General features: G+C 39.5%; 1 protein-coding gene across 1 annotated transcript in view; it reads left to right on the top strand.

Annotated features, from left to right (window-relative positions):
* The first annotated feature begins 351 nt into the window (after nucleotides 1–351).
* KBTBD3 (kelch repeat and BTB domain containing 3) overlaps nucleotides 352–14,603 on the top strand; it is a 62,133-nt gene continuing 47,881 nt past the window's right edge. Inside the window, exon 1 of the mRNA XM_052653119.1 lies at nucleotides 352–462. The gene's annotated coding sequence lies outside the window, so the exon portion shown is untranslated. The remainder of the gene's footprint in view (nucleotides 463–14,603) is intronic.

The following is a 14,603-nucleotide window of genomic DNA, read 5'->3' on the forward strand; positions in this document are numbered from 1 at the left end:
CGATGGCGCGGACGCGGGCGGAGAGCCTCCCAGCTGCCCCGGCGCCGCGTGCGTGGACTGGGCGCCGCGTGCGTCCGCAGGACCTGGGTCACGGGGGGCGGGGCGCCGCGTGCGTCCTCCCGCGCGGGGGCGGGGCGTCGCGTGCGTGGGAGGGGCGCCGCGCGCGTCCGCGGGACGTGGCTCACCGGTGACCCTCACTTCACATCACCCGCGCGGCCGCCGCCTCCCCTGTAGCGGGAGCCGGGACTCTGCTCTGCGCTCTGCGTCCTCTGCGTTCTGCGGCAGCGCGTGACCGCGCGCGGGGCGGGGCCTCGGGGGCGCGAGGGGCGGGACGGAGGCGCGGCTCGTGCCGGCCGTCGCTCAGACTTGAAGAAGAGGTAGCGCGACAGCGGCGGGAGCCAATCGCAGCCAGGCCTCGGGAGCGGGGAGGCCGGGCTGGAGACTTCAGAGACCGCGGTGCAGGTGGGTGATCGCGGGGCGCCTCGTTCCCGGGGCAGGGCCGGCCCCGTCGTCCGCAGAGAGGAGGGCTCTTTAGCCTCGGCCACCCATGCCGCTCGTCCTGCGCCGGGGCGAGGGGGCTTCCGTGACAGAGGGCGCCGCGGGGCGCCTCGGGAGTTGTTTCCCGGGCCCCGGGTTGCCTCCCCCAAGACCCAACCCCGGAGGCCTGAGCGCCCCGAGGCCCTTCCGGCCCTGTGGCCGCCCCGGCCCCCGAGCCCCGCCTCACTCCTCCTGGAGCGGCGCGGCCCCCGCCTGAAGGCGAGACTTCGGGCGAGCCGCGGAGCCGTGCCGAGGCCGTCAAGGGAGCCAGGGGCTGTTTCTGCGGTTGTCGAGCCCGGGCCGGAGCCCTGGGGAGAAAAGTGAGGTTTCTGTTGTTGAGGCGTCGGTGGTTCCGTTGTTATTACGGGTCCTGGCTCTGAAAGCTGCGGAACCAAGTTACATAGTTTCAGGAGCCCTTCATAGTTGCTCTGCGCCTTTGCTCAGTTGTTTGTGATCAAAGATCTTGCGGGTTTGGGGCCAGGGAACAGTTGAGATCTGTAGATGAATATAAATGCCCATCTTTGAGATTAAATGCCACGCTGTGTGATTCAGCCGATTCCCTTCTTTGGCTGCCAGAGAGTATTAACTAAAGGCCAGCAGTAGCACTTAACAGTTACCTGCGGCTTACTTCCATCTTTTTTAAAATGGATTCTATTCTATTTTCATTTATATTTATTTCTGTTAACTTTTCGTGATATCAGCCCCCTCCAATCATTTACAACTAAATGAGATGTTGAACACAAGCAAACACAAATCCTCAAAGGGCTTTAGAATTAATTACTCGCTTCACATATCAATTTAGCCAATACTAAAAACGTGTCAGGTGCTTTATCTGCTTACAGTCTGACAAAGAAGATGAAACATGTACAAAAAAGTACAGAAAGAGAAAATGTAAAGATATGTAAAGTATGAAGTGCTCATAGCCATACCAGCAATGATTGTTACTAATTTCTCTACTTTTAACGTTATGTAGCTAAGCATCGTATTAAAACTTTTACATTCTTGTTTATTTGAACTTTTACAATTTTGGTATATTTATGTTTCTGTTTGTAAACCTCTTATATGTTGATTATCTCGCGTGTTCTATGCAGTAATTTTTACTGATGCAGAAACTGAGATGAGAAAGAGAATTTATGGGATTACTTAAACTCAGATTTAGAAATTTATGGTCTACTCTTTTACTATTCAACTAAGCTCTGTGTATTCAATCTATAGAGCCCAATGTAGGCAGGTAATGTAGTGGTTATTTGTACTTGTTCTCTCAGAATATTCTCCGCAAATTCCATCATCGCCTTCCTTGTTTTTCTTTGTCATTCAGGTCTCAAATGTCATACCAAAGAGAATGTTTCCATGGAACATATATAAAAAGCTCACTCTTCCCATTCCCTAACCCCCAGCCCTGAGCCTTACCTTAGTCGACACTCTAATCCCCTTCCCCATCTACCTTTAAAATTCTTACTTGTCCTTGAAGGCTTAGCTCAAATCTAAAGGACTACCACAGTGTACTAAAAAATACATACATATACATATACACATATAGTCTATACAACTCGTTTGACAATTATTCTAGTACTATTTTATGACATCTCTTCTGTTGGCCTGAATTATTTATATGTGTGTTATCTTGCAAATTAGAATATAAACTGCTCAAGGGGGATTTCCTGTGTATCTTGTCCTTTACAAATAGTTTACTTCAGCAAATGTTTTTGATGAACTTTTAATAGACTTTACTCTTCATAAGCCAATACTGATATTTATACTCTACCTTTACTTTTTTCTTAAAGACGTGTAAAGTGTGCAGTTAATAGCTTGCCTAATTATATGCAATAAACCGAAAAATGTATTGCAGTATTTTTTACTGCATTGATTAGGGGAAAAAAAGGACTAAAGCTTCTGAAAGCATTCATCTTGCCAGATCCTGATCTGTGGCTTCTTAGGATTATGAGAGACTTGTGTTCTATTTCAGTTCTGTCACCAGTTATCTTTGTGACTTTGGGTAAATGACATAACCTCTCCCAAGTATCAGTTTTAGTAGAAAAGTATCAAGTGAAATCCATCTCTAAAATTTGGTGATTTTTTTTTTTTAGTTCATTAGTTTTTTATTCTATTGCAAAATCTTGATTTCCCCTATTCCTGTAATTCCTGTATCCGATCTGTCCCAAAGTTCTACTGGTTCTATTTCTAAAATAGAGCTAAAATCTATTTCTAATCTCTAGTCTAAACCACCGCCATTTCTAACCTGAAATACTGATTAGTTTTCTATCTTGTTCAGGAAAGGGAAACATTCTCTTCCTGTGTCTGTCCTCCATGACAAGCACTCCTGAACCAGTCTTCAGAGCTAAGTTTATAAGGCCATGCTATTAAGCACAGTGCTATAGGCCTCTTTATTTAAGCTAAGGAGAGAGGAAACCTGAAAGTGTTGTGGCACAGAAAAGAAGGGGGAACTAGTTAGCAGTGTGAACACTTCTGAGAGGTTATAAAATGAGGGGAGAGAAGTTAGCATTTGACTGCAAGTTGAAAGTGTGGTGACATTGACATAAACAGTTTATTTTCATTTTTATTTGTATTATTGAAGTAAGGTGGCTTACAGTGTTTCGAGTATACAGCCAAATGATTACATTATATATATATATGTATATATGTAAATGAGACTTTGAATATAGTGCCCTGTGCTATACAGTAGGTCCTTGTTTATTTTATATATGTAGTGTGTATCCTTTAATTCCCAGGTCTCAGTTTATCTCTTCCCCTATTTCCCTTTTGGTAACCATCAGTTATTTTTCTATGTCTGTGAGCTTATTTCTGTTTTTAAAGTTAAGTTTATTTGTATCATTTTTTAGATTCCACATAATAAGTGATATCATATGATAGTTATCTTTCTGTGTCTGATTTATTTCACTTAGTGTGATAATCTCTAGGTCCATCCATGTTGCTGCAAATGGTATTATTTCATTCTTTTGAATGGCTGAGTAATATTGCATTTGTATATATATCACATCTTCTTTATCCATTCATATGTTGATGGACATTAAGGTTTGTTCGTTGTCTTGGCTATTGTTAATAGTGCTGCTGTGAACATAGGGTGCATGTATCTTTTCTAATTAGACTTTGCTTCTTTCTTGAAGTGGCTGTACCAGTTTATATTGCTACCAACAGTGTAGGAGAGTTCCCTGTTCTCCACACACTGTAGCATTTATTTGTAGATTTTTTTGATGATGGCCATTCTGACTCATGTAAGGTGGTACCTCATTGTAGTTTTGATTTGCATTTTCCTTATAATGAATGACGTTGAGCATCTTATTATGTGCCTGTTGGCCATCTGTGTGTCTTCTTTGGAGAAATGTCAGTTTAGGTCTTCTGTCTATTTTATGATTAGGTTGTTATTTTTGATATTGTGTTGTATAAGCTGTTTGTATATTTTGGGAATTAAGACTTTGTTGACTGCACTGTTTGCAAATATTTTCTCCCATTCTGAAGGTTGTCTTTTTGATTTGTTTATGATTTCTTTTTCTGTGCAAGAGATTTTAAGTTTAATTAGGTCCTATTTGTTTATTTTTGCTTTTCTTTCCAATATTCTAGGGGAGAGATACAAAAAATGTTGCTGGGATTTATGTCAAAGAGTTTGTTTTCCTCTAGGAGTTTTATAATATTGGGTTTTGCATTTAGATATTTAATCCATTTTGAGTTTTTTTTTTCCTGTATATGTGTTAAAGATTATCCTAATTTTATTCTTTTACCTGTAGCTGTCCACTATTCTCAGCAGCTCTTATTGAAGAGACTATCTTCTCTGCTGTGTTGTAATTGATTGACTATAAGTGTGTGGGCTTATTTCTGGGCTTACTGACCTTTTGCATTGATCTCTGTGTGTGTGTTTGTGCCAAATTTTTGGTTCAGTGACATGAACAATGTTAATAGAGTGAAAGAGAAGAACCTGATTGTTGTGGGTTGAGATAATAACTGGTTGCAAAGTTACTGCAGACAGTTCTTTAAAAAACTTTTTTCTGGGAATAAAAGAATAGAAAGATAGCTAGCAGAGAGTGCAATGTCAAATGGTAAGATTTTTGTTTGATGTTTGTTTAAACATGGGAGATAGTAAAACTTGTATACTGATAGGAAATGTTCAGTAGAGTGGGAGAAATTGTGGATGTATGAGTTAGTATGTGTGTTCACCACTCAAAAGTGTACTCCACAGTGGAGGACCTTGTCTCTAATATTTTTGACTCTGTGTCCAATCTCTGGAACAGTGCTTACTACAATAATAGTTACTTCATAAGTATTAAATATTTGTTGAATAAATGAATAATTTAGACTATTTATCTTCTTTCAATTCATTCTTAAAAAAATTTTTTTTTATTATTTACACATCAGCCAGATGGATTATTTAAAAAAAAAAATCGGATTATGTCCCTGTCTAGTTCAGTCTTCCATAAATCCAGTAGGAAGTCAAGAAACACCTGAAGTAACAGGCAAATTTGGCCTTGGAGCAGGGCAAAGGCTAATAGAGTTTTGTCAAGAGAACGCACTGGTCATAGCAAACACCCTCTTCCAACAGCACAAGAAGAGACTCTACATATGGACATCACCAGATGGTCAACACCAAAATCAGATCAATTATATTCTTTGCAACCAAAGATGGAGAAGCTCTATACAGTCAGCAAAAACAAGACCGGGAGCTGACTGTGACTCAGATCAAGAACTCCTTATTGTCAAATTCAGACTTAAATTGAAGAAGGTAGGGGAAACCGCTAGACCATTCAGGTATGACCTAAATTAAATCCCTTATGATTATACAGTGGAAGTGATAAGTATATTTAAGGGACTAGATATGATAGAGTACCTGATGAACTATGGATGGAGGTTCGTGATATTGTACAGGAGACAGGGATCAAGATTTACTTTTCCCCAAGAAAAGTAAATGCAAAAAAGCAAAATGGCTGTCTGGGGAGGCCTTACAAATAGCTGTGTTAAAGAGGGAAAGCAAAAAGCAGAGGAGAAAGGAAAAGATATACCCATTTGAATGCAGAGTTCGAAGGAATAGCAAGGTGAGATAAGAAAGCCTTCCTCAGTGATCAATGCAAAGAAATAGAGGAAAACAATAGAATAGGAAACACTAGAGATCTCTTCAAGAAAATGAGATACCAAGGGAACATTTCATGCAAAGACAGGCTCAATAAAGAACAGTAATGGCATGGAACTAACAGAAGCAGAAGATATTAGAAGAGGTGGCAAGAATACACAGAAGAACTGTACAAAAATGATCTTCACAACCCAGATAATCACAATGGTGTGATCACTCACCCAGAGCCAGACATCCTGGAATGTGAAGTCAAGTGGGCCTTAGAAAGCATCACTATGAACAAAGCTAGTGGAGATGATGGAATTCCAGGTGAGCTATTTCAAATCCTGAAAGATGATGCCTTGAAAGTGTTGCACTCAATATGCCAGCAAATTTGGAAAACTCAGCAGTGGCCACAGGACTGGAAAAGGTCAGTTTTCATTCCAATCCCAAAGAAAGGCAATGCCAAAGAATGCTCAAACTACCACACAATTGCACTCATCTCACATGCTAGTAAAGTAGTGCTCAAAATTCTACAAGCCAGGCTTCAGCAATACGTGAACCGTGAACTTCCAGGTGTTGAAGCTGGATTTAGAAAAGACAGACGAACCAGAGATCAAATTGCCAACATCCACTGGATCATGGAAAAAGCAAGAGAGTTCCAGAAAAGCATCTATTTCTGCTTTCTTGACTATGCCAAAGCCTTTGACTGTGGATCACAACAAATTGTGAAACATTCTTCAAGACATGGGAATACCAGACCACCTGACCTGCCTCTTGAGAAATCTGTATGCAGGTGAGGAAGCAACAGTTAGAACTGGACATGGAACAACAGACTGATTCCAAATAGGGAAAGGAGTATGTCAAGGTTGTATATTGTCACCCTGCTTATTTAACTTATATGCAGAGTACATCATGAGAAACGCTGGACTGGAAGAAACACAAGCTGGAATCAAGATTGCCAGGAGAAATCTCAATAACCTCAGGTTTACAAATGACACCACCCTTATGGCAGAAAGCAAAGAAGAGCTAAAGAGCCTCTTGATGAAAGTGAAAGAGGAGAGTGAAAAAGTTGGGTTAAAGCTCAACATTCAGAAAACTAAGATCATGGCCTCAGGTCCCATCAGTTCATGGCAAATAGATGGGGAAACAGGGGCAGACTATTTTTTGGGGCTCCAAAATCACTGCAGAAGGTGACTGCAGCCATGAAATTAAAAGACACTTGCTCCTTGGAAGAAAAGCTCTGACCAACCTAGACAGCATAGTAAAAAGCAGAGACATTACTTTGCCAACAAAGGTCCGTTTAGTCAAGGCTATGGTTTTTCCAGTAGTGATGTATGGATGTGAGAGTTGGACTATAAAGAAAGCTGAGTGCCGAAGAATTAATGCTTTTGAACTGTGGTGTTGTAGAAGACTCTTGAGAATCCCTTGGGCTGCAAGGAGATCCAACCAGTCCATCCTAAAGGAGATCAGTCCTGAGTGTTCATTGAAAGGACTGATGTTGAACCTGAAACTCCCGTACTTTGGCCTTCTGATGGGAAGAGCTGACTCATTTGAAAAGACTCTGATGCTGGGAGGGATTGAAGGCAGGAGTAGAAGGGGACAACAGGATGAGATGGTTGGATGGCATCACTGACTCAATGGACTTGGATTTGAGTAAGCTCTGGGAGTTGATGATGGACAGGGAGGCCTGGCGTGCTGCAGTCCATGGGGTTGCAATGAGTCAGACACAACTGAGCGACATAACTGAAATCCAGCTGCACTTAGAATAAAATTCCAGTTCCTTGCATCTTACAAGATCCTGCACGAGGTAGCATCAGCCTTCTGTAGGCCTGTCTCTCCAACATTCTTGCTGTCATTAACTACACTCCAACAATGCTGGCCTTATGTCATATTCTAAAACTGAAGGACCCTTTCCCACTTTAGGGCTTAATACATAACTTCTCTCACCACCCCTTCTTATTTTTCAGATGTTAACTTATGACACCAGCTCAGGAAGGCTCTCCCTGAAATTATAGTGGATTGAAAGCATGTTCTCTGGAGCCAAACTTTCTGGGTTTATAGCCCATCTCCCTGCTTACTTGCTATCCATTATTATTTTCAAGATTTTGTTTCAAGACACTTTGAAACCATTTTTCATATTTTAATTTACATACATAGGTAATGACAACTATGTCATGACTTCTGCCCGACAGAAGTGATTATAAGGTATATATCCATTTTCAGGTATGTTAAGCCTCATATTCTCTGGGTCTATAAAATAGAGATAATAGTAGTATCTATTTTATAGTTGTTTTGGAGATTAAAGAGTATGTAAGGATGTAGTTACAGAGTCTGGCACAGAGTAACGTTATGTAAGTTTTCGCTGTTACCATTGCATTATCTGCAACTGAATACCATTCACTGTTCATTTTTATTTTCTTTTTCCAGTTGTTTCTTCACAGAGTTTATTGTAATTTATAATTTGTCAATCTTTTCTATATACTAAACCTCAGGAAAGCAGCGATCATGTCTACCTTTATTCTCCTTGCTATCTCTAGTGTATAATTCAGTGCCTGGCATATAGTTAGCACTCTGTAATAAATATTGAAATAGAATAGCTAGAAATGTCAGTGACCAAACTTCTGTCAGTGGGAGACTTAAAGAAATCAGAGCCTGCATCAGTCATAGCACAGCTTTAGTTTAATATTCCCCTTCTATCAATTTGCATATGTTCCTTTGTTGTTACTTAATATCAAAGGCTTGGCTATTAGGCTTGGTGCCTGTACTTTTAGTGACTAAATTTTTTAAAATCAAATTTTAATGGAAGACATTAAAAGAAAAAAAGTGAAATTTTGAAAATTGATTCAGTGTTGGTCAGCAGGAAGGTGAAGAGAAAAATGCCATTTAACTATGACACAGCTTTTCATGACTTGGAAGTTTTCATTCTTATGGCAAGCTCTTTTAAAAATAATCGTATATCAACCTTGTACACACATTTTAAAAAGTAAGCAAAATTAATTTGCTGAGATAATCACATTCAGAGTCTTAACTCTTCTGTTCACCTTCAACTTAAAGTTGCAGTGTCCAGGTTTTTCTATATAATATTGTTCTCTGTTATCAGGAACATTAGTGATGTCTCATTTTTTAAACAAAATCAGTGTCCATTTTTATCTTCATGGTTTTCTTCCAAGACTGATACACATCTTTCACATTTTGATGCACATAACACATGTAATAACAAATATGTTATGACTGCTGTTTAACTAAAGTGGTTATTAGATACATTTCTATCAATTTCAGATGTGTTAAGTATGAAAAGTTGTGTCTTAAAATTAGTGAAATATGATATTGAATTTATAGAATATTTTGGAGAAAAAGAAATGCCTACAAATCTTTTATCCAGATTTAAGAATTGTCTAACATTTAATAATGTTTATTGCTAAGTATACATTATTATTGATTTTGACCACTAATAATTATATACCACTTGACAACATTAATATTCATGTCATTTAAGCATCACTGCAGTACAGTGTAATTTAGTGTGTCCATTTTGCAGTTAAGGAAGCCAGAGCCTTAAAGAGCATCAGTAGGGGTCACTAGTCAGTGATGCATCATCTGGGAACCTATTCCTTCACCTCTCAATCCCAGGTGGTTTGCCATTTGCAAAATACACTAATATTAGGAGTGAAAGTAAAAGTCACTCAGTCGTGTCTGACTCTGTGATCCCATGGACTGTAGCCCACCATTCTCCTCTGTCCATGGGATTCTCCAGGCCAGAATACTCAACAGGTAACTGTTCCCTTCTCCAGGGGTCTTCCCAACCCAGGGACTGAACATGGGTCTCCCACATACAGGTGGATTCAGGCTTCCCTGGTGGCTCAGTTGGTTAAAGAATCTGACTGCAATATGGGAGACCTGGGTTGGGAAGATCCCCTGGAGGAGGGCATGGCAACCCACTCCAGTATGTTGGCCTAGAGAATTCCATGGACTGTATAGTCCATGAGGTTGCAGAGTCAGACATGACTGAGCAACTTTCACTTTCTTTTACCCCCTGAGCTACCAGGGGAGCCTTGTATTATTAGAGACTTACTCAAACCAAATTTAAGAATAGAAAGTTTCAGGTTCTTGGATTTATCCTTGGATTTTACCTGTTTCATTCATGATAGTGTATATATTTCAATGCTACTTTCTCAATTTGTCCTACATTTTCCTTCCCCTGCTGTGTCCACAGACCATTCTCAATCTCGTGGTTGGCATTTATTCTCCGTAAATAGGTTCATCAGTACTATTTTCTAGATTCCATATGTATGGGTTTTTTTTATATGTATGTTTTAATATGCAATTTTTGTTTTCCTGTGACTTATATTACTCTGTGTAACAGGCCTTCATCCACCTCACTACTTCTAACTCAAATTCCTTCCTTTTTATGGCTGAGTTTGGGCTTCCCTGGTGGCTCAGCTGGTAACGATTCCGCCTGCAATGTGGAAGACCTAGGTTCGATCCCTGGGTTGGGAAAACCCCTGGAGAAGGGAACGACTACTCACTCCAGTGTTCTGGCCTGGAGAATTCCATGGACTGTATAGTCCATGGGGTCACAAGGAGTTGGACTCAACTGAGCAACTTGCACTCACTCACTCGTTCCATAGTATATATGTACTACAGTTTATCCATTCATTTGTTGATGGACATCTAGATTGATTTCCGTGTCTTGGCCATTGTAAACAAGTGCTGTAGTGAACATTAGGGTGCATGTGTCTTTTTGAATTGTGTTTTTTTAAGGGTATATGCTCAGAATTGAGATTGCTGGCTCATAATGGTATTTGTATTGTTAGTTTTTAAACAAATTTCCATATTGTTCTCCACAGTGGCTCTACCACTTTCAGTTCAGTTCAGTTGCTCAGTCTTGTCCGACTCTTTGCGACCCACTGAATCGCAGCACGCCAGGCCTCCCTGTCCATCACCATCTCCCGGAGTTCACTCAGACTCACGTCCATCGAGTCCGTGATGCCATCCAGCCATCTCATCCTTGGTCGTCCCCTTCTCCTCCTGCCCCCAATCCCTCCCAGCATCAGAGTCTTTTCCAATAAGTCAACTCTTCACATGAGGTGGCCAAAGTACTGGAGTTTCAGCTTTAGCATCATTCCTTCCAAAGAAATCCCAGGGTGGATCTCCTTCAGAATGGACTGGTTGGATCTCCTTGCAGTCCAAGGGGCTCTCAAGAGTCTTCTCCAACACCACAGTTCAAAAGCATCAATTCTTTGGTGCTCAGCCTTCTTCACAGTCCGACTCTCGCATCCATACATGACCACAGAAAAAACCACAGCCTTGACGAGATGGACCTTTGTTGGCAAACTAATGTGTCTGCTTTTGAATATGCTATCTAGGTTGGTCATAACTTTTCTTCCAAGGAGTAAGCGTCTTTTAATTTCATGGCTGCAGTCACTTGTACATGACCTTTATTGTGTTGAGGTATGTTCCTCTCCTATCCACGTTCTGGAGAATTTTTTATAATTGTATTTATTTTAAATTGATTGATTGCTTTATAATATTAATTTAATTTCTCTCATACATCAGTATGAATTAACCATAGGTGTACATATGTCTCCTCCCTCTTCAACCTTCCTCCTACCTCCCAACCTTTCCCACCCCTCTAGGTTACCACAGAGCCCCAGTGTGAATTCCCTGAGTCATACAGCAAATTCCCTTTGGCTGTCTGTTTTACATGTGTTAGTGTATGTGCCTCCATGCTGCTATCTCCATTCATCTTGCTGACTCCTTCTTCTCTCCTGCCCTTGTCCATAAATCTGTTCTCTGTGTTTTCTCCATTGCTGCCCTGCAAGTAGGTTCTTTATTACCATCTTTCTAGATTTCATAAATACGCATTAATATATGATATTTGTTTTTCTGACTGACTTCAGTCTGTGTAATAGGCTCTAGGTTCATCTACATCATTAGAACTGACTCAGATGTGTTCCTTTTTATGGCTGAGTGGTATTCCGTTGAATATAGGTACCACAGCTTCTTGATCCATTCATCTGTCAGTGGACATCTAGGTTGCTTCCGTGTCCTAGCTATAGTAAATGGCACTACAGTGAACATTGGGCTACATGTGTCTTTTTCAGTTTTTGATTCCTCAGGGTATATGCCAAAAAGTGATATTGCTATTTTATATGGTAGTTTTATTCCTGATTTTCTAAGGAATCTCCATACTGTCTTCCATCATGGCTCTGTCAATTCATATTCCCAGTAGCAGTGCACGAGCGTTTCCTTTTCTCCATACCTTCTCCAGCACTTGTTTGTGGACTTTTTGATGATGGCAGTCTGACTTGTGTGAGGTGATAGCTCATTGTAGTTTTGATTTATATTTCTCTAATAATGAGTGATGTTGAGTATCTCTTCATGTGTTTATTAGCCATCCATGTATTTTTGGAGATATGTCTGTTTAGGTCTTTTGCCCACTTTTTGATTAGATTGTTTCTCTGGCATTGAGTTGTATGAACTGTTTGTATATTTTGGAGATTAATCCTTTGTCAGTTGTTTAATTTGCTATTATTTTCTTCCATTCTGAGGGTTGTCTTTTCACCTTTACAGTTTCCTTTGCTGTGCAAAAGCTTTTAAGTTTAATTTGGTCCCACTTATTTATTTTTTTTATTTCCATTGTTCTAGGAGTTGGTTCATAGATGATCTTATTATGATTTATGTTATGCAGTGTTCTGCCTATGTTTTCTTCCAAGAGTTTTATAGTTTCTATAATTTCTATAAAACTAGTTTTATAGTTGACATTTAGGTTTAATCCTTTTCAAGTTTATCTTTGTATATGGTGTTAGGAAGTGTTCTAATTTCATTCTTCTACATGTTGTTGTCCAGTTCTCCCAGCACCACTTATTGAAGAAGCTTTTTTCCCCACTGTATATTCTTAACTCTTTTGTTAAAGATAAGGTGTCCTAGGTACATGGGTTTGTCTCTGGGCTTTCTATCTTGTTCAGTTGGTCTACACTTTTCTTTTTGTGCCACTACTGTACTGTCTTGATGACTGTAGGTTTGTAGTATAGTCTGAAATCAGGTAAGTTAATTCCTTCAAATCCATTCTTCTTCCTCAAGATTGCTTTGGCTATTTGGGGTCTTTTGTGTTTCCATACAAACTGTGAGATATTTTTCTTCTAGTTGTGTGACAAATGCCATTGGTAATTTGATTGGGATTGCCTTGAATCTGTTGATTGCATTTGGTAGTTCAGTCATTTTCACAATATCGATTCTTCTGAGCCAGGATCATGGAATATTCCTCTATTTATATCATCCTTGATCTTTCATCAGTGTCTTACAGTTTTCTGAATACAGTTCTTTTGTCTCCTTAGGTAGATTTATTCCTAGGTATTTTATTCTTTTTGTTGCAATGGTAAATGTGATTGATTCTTTAATTTCTCTTTCTGATTTTTCATTGTTAGTATATAGGAATGCATGTGTTTTCTGTGTATCGATTTTGTATCCTGCAGCTGTACCATATTCACTGATTATCTCTAGTAATTTTCTGATAGTATCTTTAGGGTTTCTTATGTACAGTATCATGTTATCTACAAATAGAGTTTTATTTCTTCCTTTCCAGTCTGGATTCCTTTTCTTTCTTTTTCTTCTCTGATTGCCATAGCTAGGACATCCAAAACTATGTTGAATAACAGGGCACCCTATCTCACAAGTGGTCACCCTTGTCTTGTTTCTGATCTTAGAGTGAATGCTTTTAGTTTCTCACCATTGAGAATCATGTTTGCTGTTGGTTTGCTGTAAATGGCCTTTATTTTTATGGTAGATTCCTTCTGTGCCCATTTTTGGGAAGAATTTATTTTAACATGCATGGGTACTGAATTTTGCAAAAACTTTCTCTGCCTTTATTGAGATTGTCATATGGTTTTGTCTTTCAGTTTGTTAATATGGTGTATCACATTGATTTGTGTGTATTGAGGAATCCTTGCATTCTTGAGATAAATAAACCCCACTTGATAAGGCAATATCTGATGCTTTTAATATGTTGTTGGATTCTGTTTGCTAGTATTTTCCTGAGAATTTTTGTATCAGTGTTTATTAGTTATTGACTTCCCAAGTGACACAGTGGTAAAATAATCTACTTGCCATTACAGGAGACTCAGAATCACAGGTTCAATCTCCAGGACAGGCAGAACCCCTGGTGTAGGAAATGGGAAACCACTCTAGTATTCTAGCCTGGAAAATTCCATGGACCGAGGAGCCTGGTGGGCTACAGTTCATGGGATGGCAAAGAGTCGGACCTGAAAGCATGCATGCAGCACATGTCATCAGTGATACTGGCCTGTAATTTTCTTTTTTTGTGTATGTTTATCACGTTTTGGTATCACGGTGATGGTGGCCTCATAAAAGGAGTTTGGGAGTCTTCCTTCCTCTGCAGTTTTCTGGAAGAGTTTGAGCAGCATATGGGTTAGCTCTTCTCCAAACTTCTGATAAAGCTTGCCTTTGAAGCTACCGGGCTTTTGTTGGAAGATTTTTTTCTTAGAGTTTTGATTTCAGTGTTTGTGATTGGTGTGTTCATTTTTTTCTATTTCTTCCTGGCTCACTCTTGAAAGGTTGTACTTTTCATAGAATTCATCCATTTCTTCCAGCTTGTCCACTTTATTGGCATATAGTTGCTCATAGTGGTGTTTTATAATCCTTTGTATTTCTTTATTGTCTGTTATAACTTTTCCTTTTTCTGTTTTATTGATTTGGGTTTTCTCCTTTTTTTTTTTCTTGATGAGTCTGGCTAACAGACTTATCAAGAGTCTGTCAGTTTTGCTTATCTTCTCAAAAAACTAGCTTTTAGTTTCACTGATTTTTCCTATTGCCTTCTTCATTTCTTTTTCATTTATTTCTGATCTGATCTTTATAATTTGTTTCCTTCTAACAACTTTGGTTTTATTTATTTATTTTTTGTTGTTATTTTTCTAGTTGCTTAAATGTAAAATTAGATGGTTTATTTGATGTTTTTCTTGTTTCTTGAGCTAGGTTTATATTGCTATAA

Source organism: Budorcas taxicolor, chromosome 15 (assembly GCF_023091745.1).
Source record: "Budorcas taxicolor isolate Tak-1 chromosome 15, Takin1.1, whole genome shotgun sequence".
Lineage (NCBI taxonomy): Eukaryota > Metazoa > Chordata > Mammalia > Artiodactyla > Bovidae > Budorcas > Budorcas taxicolor.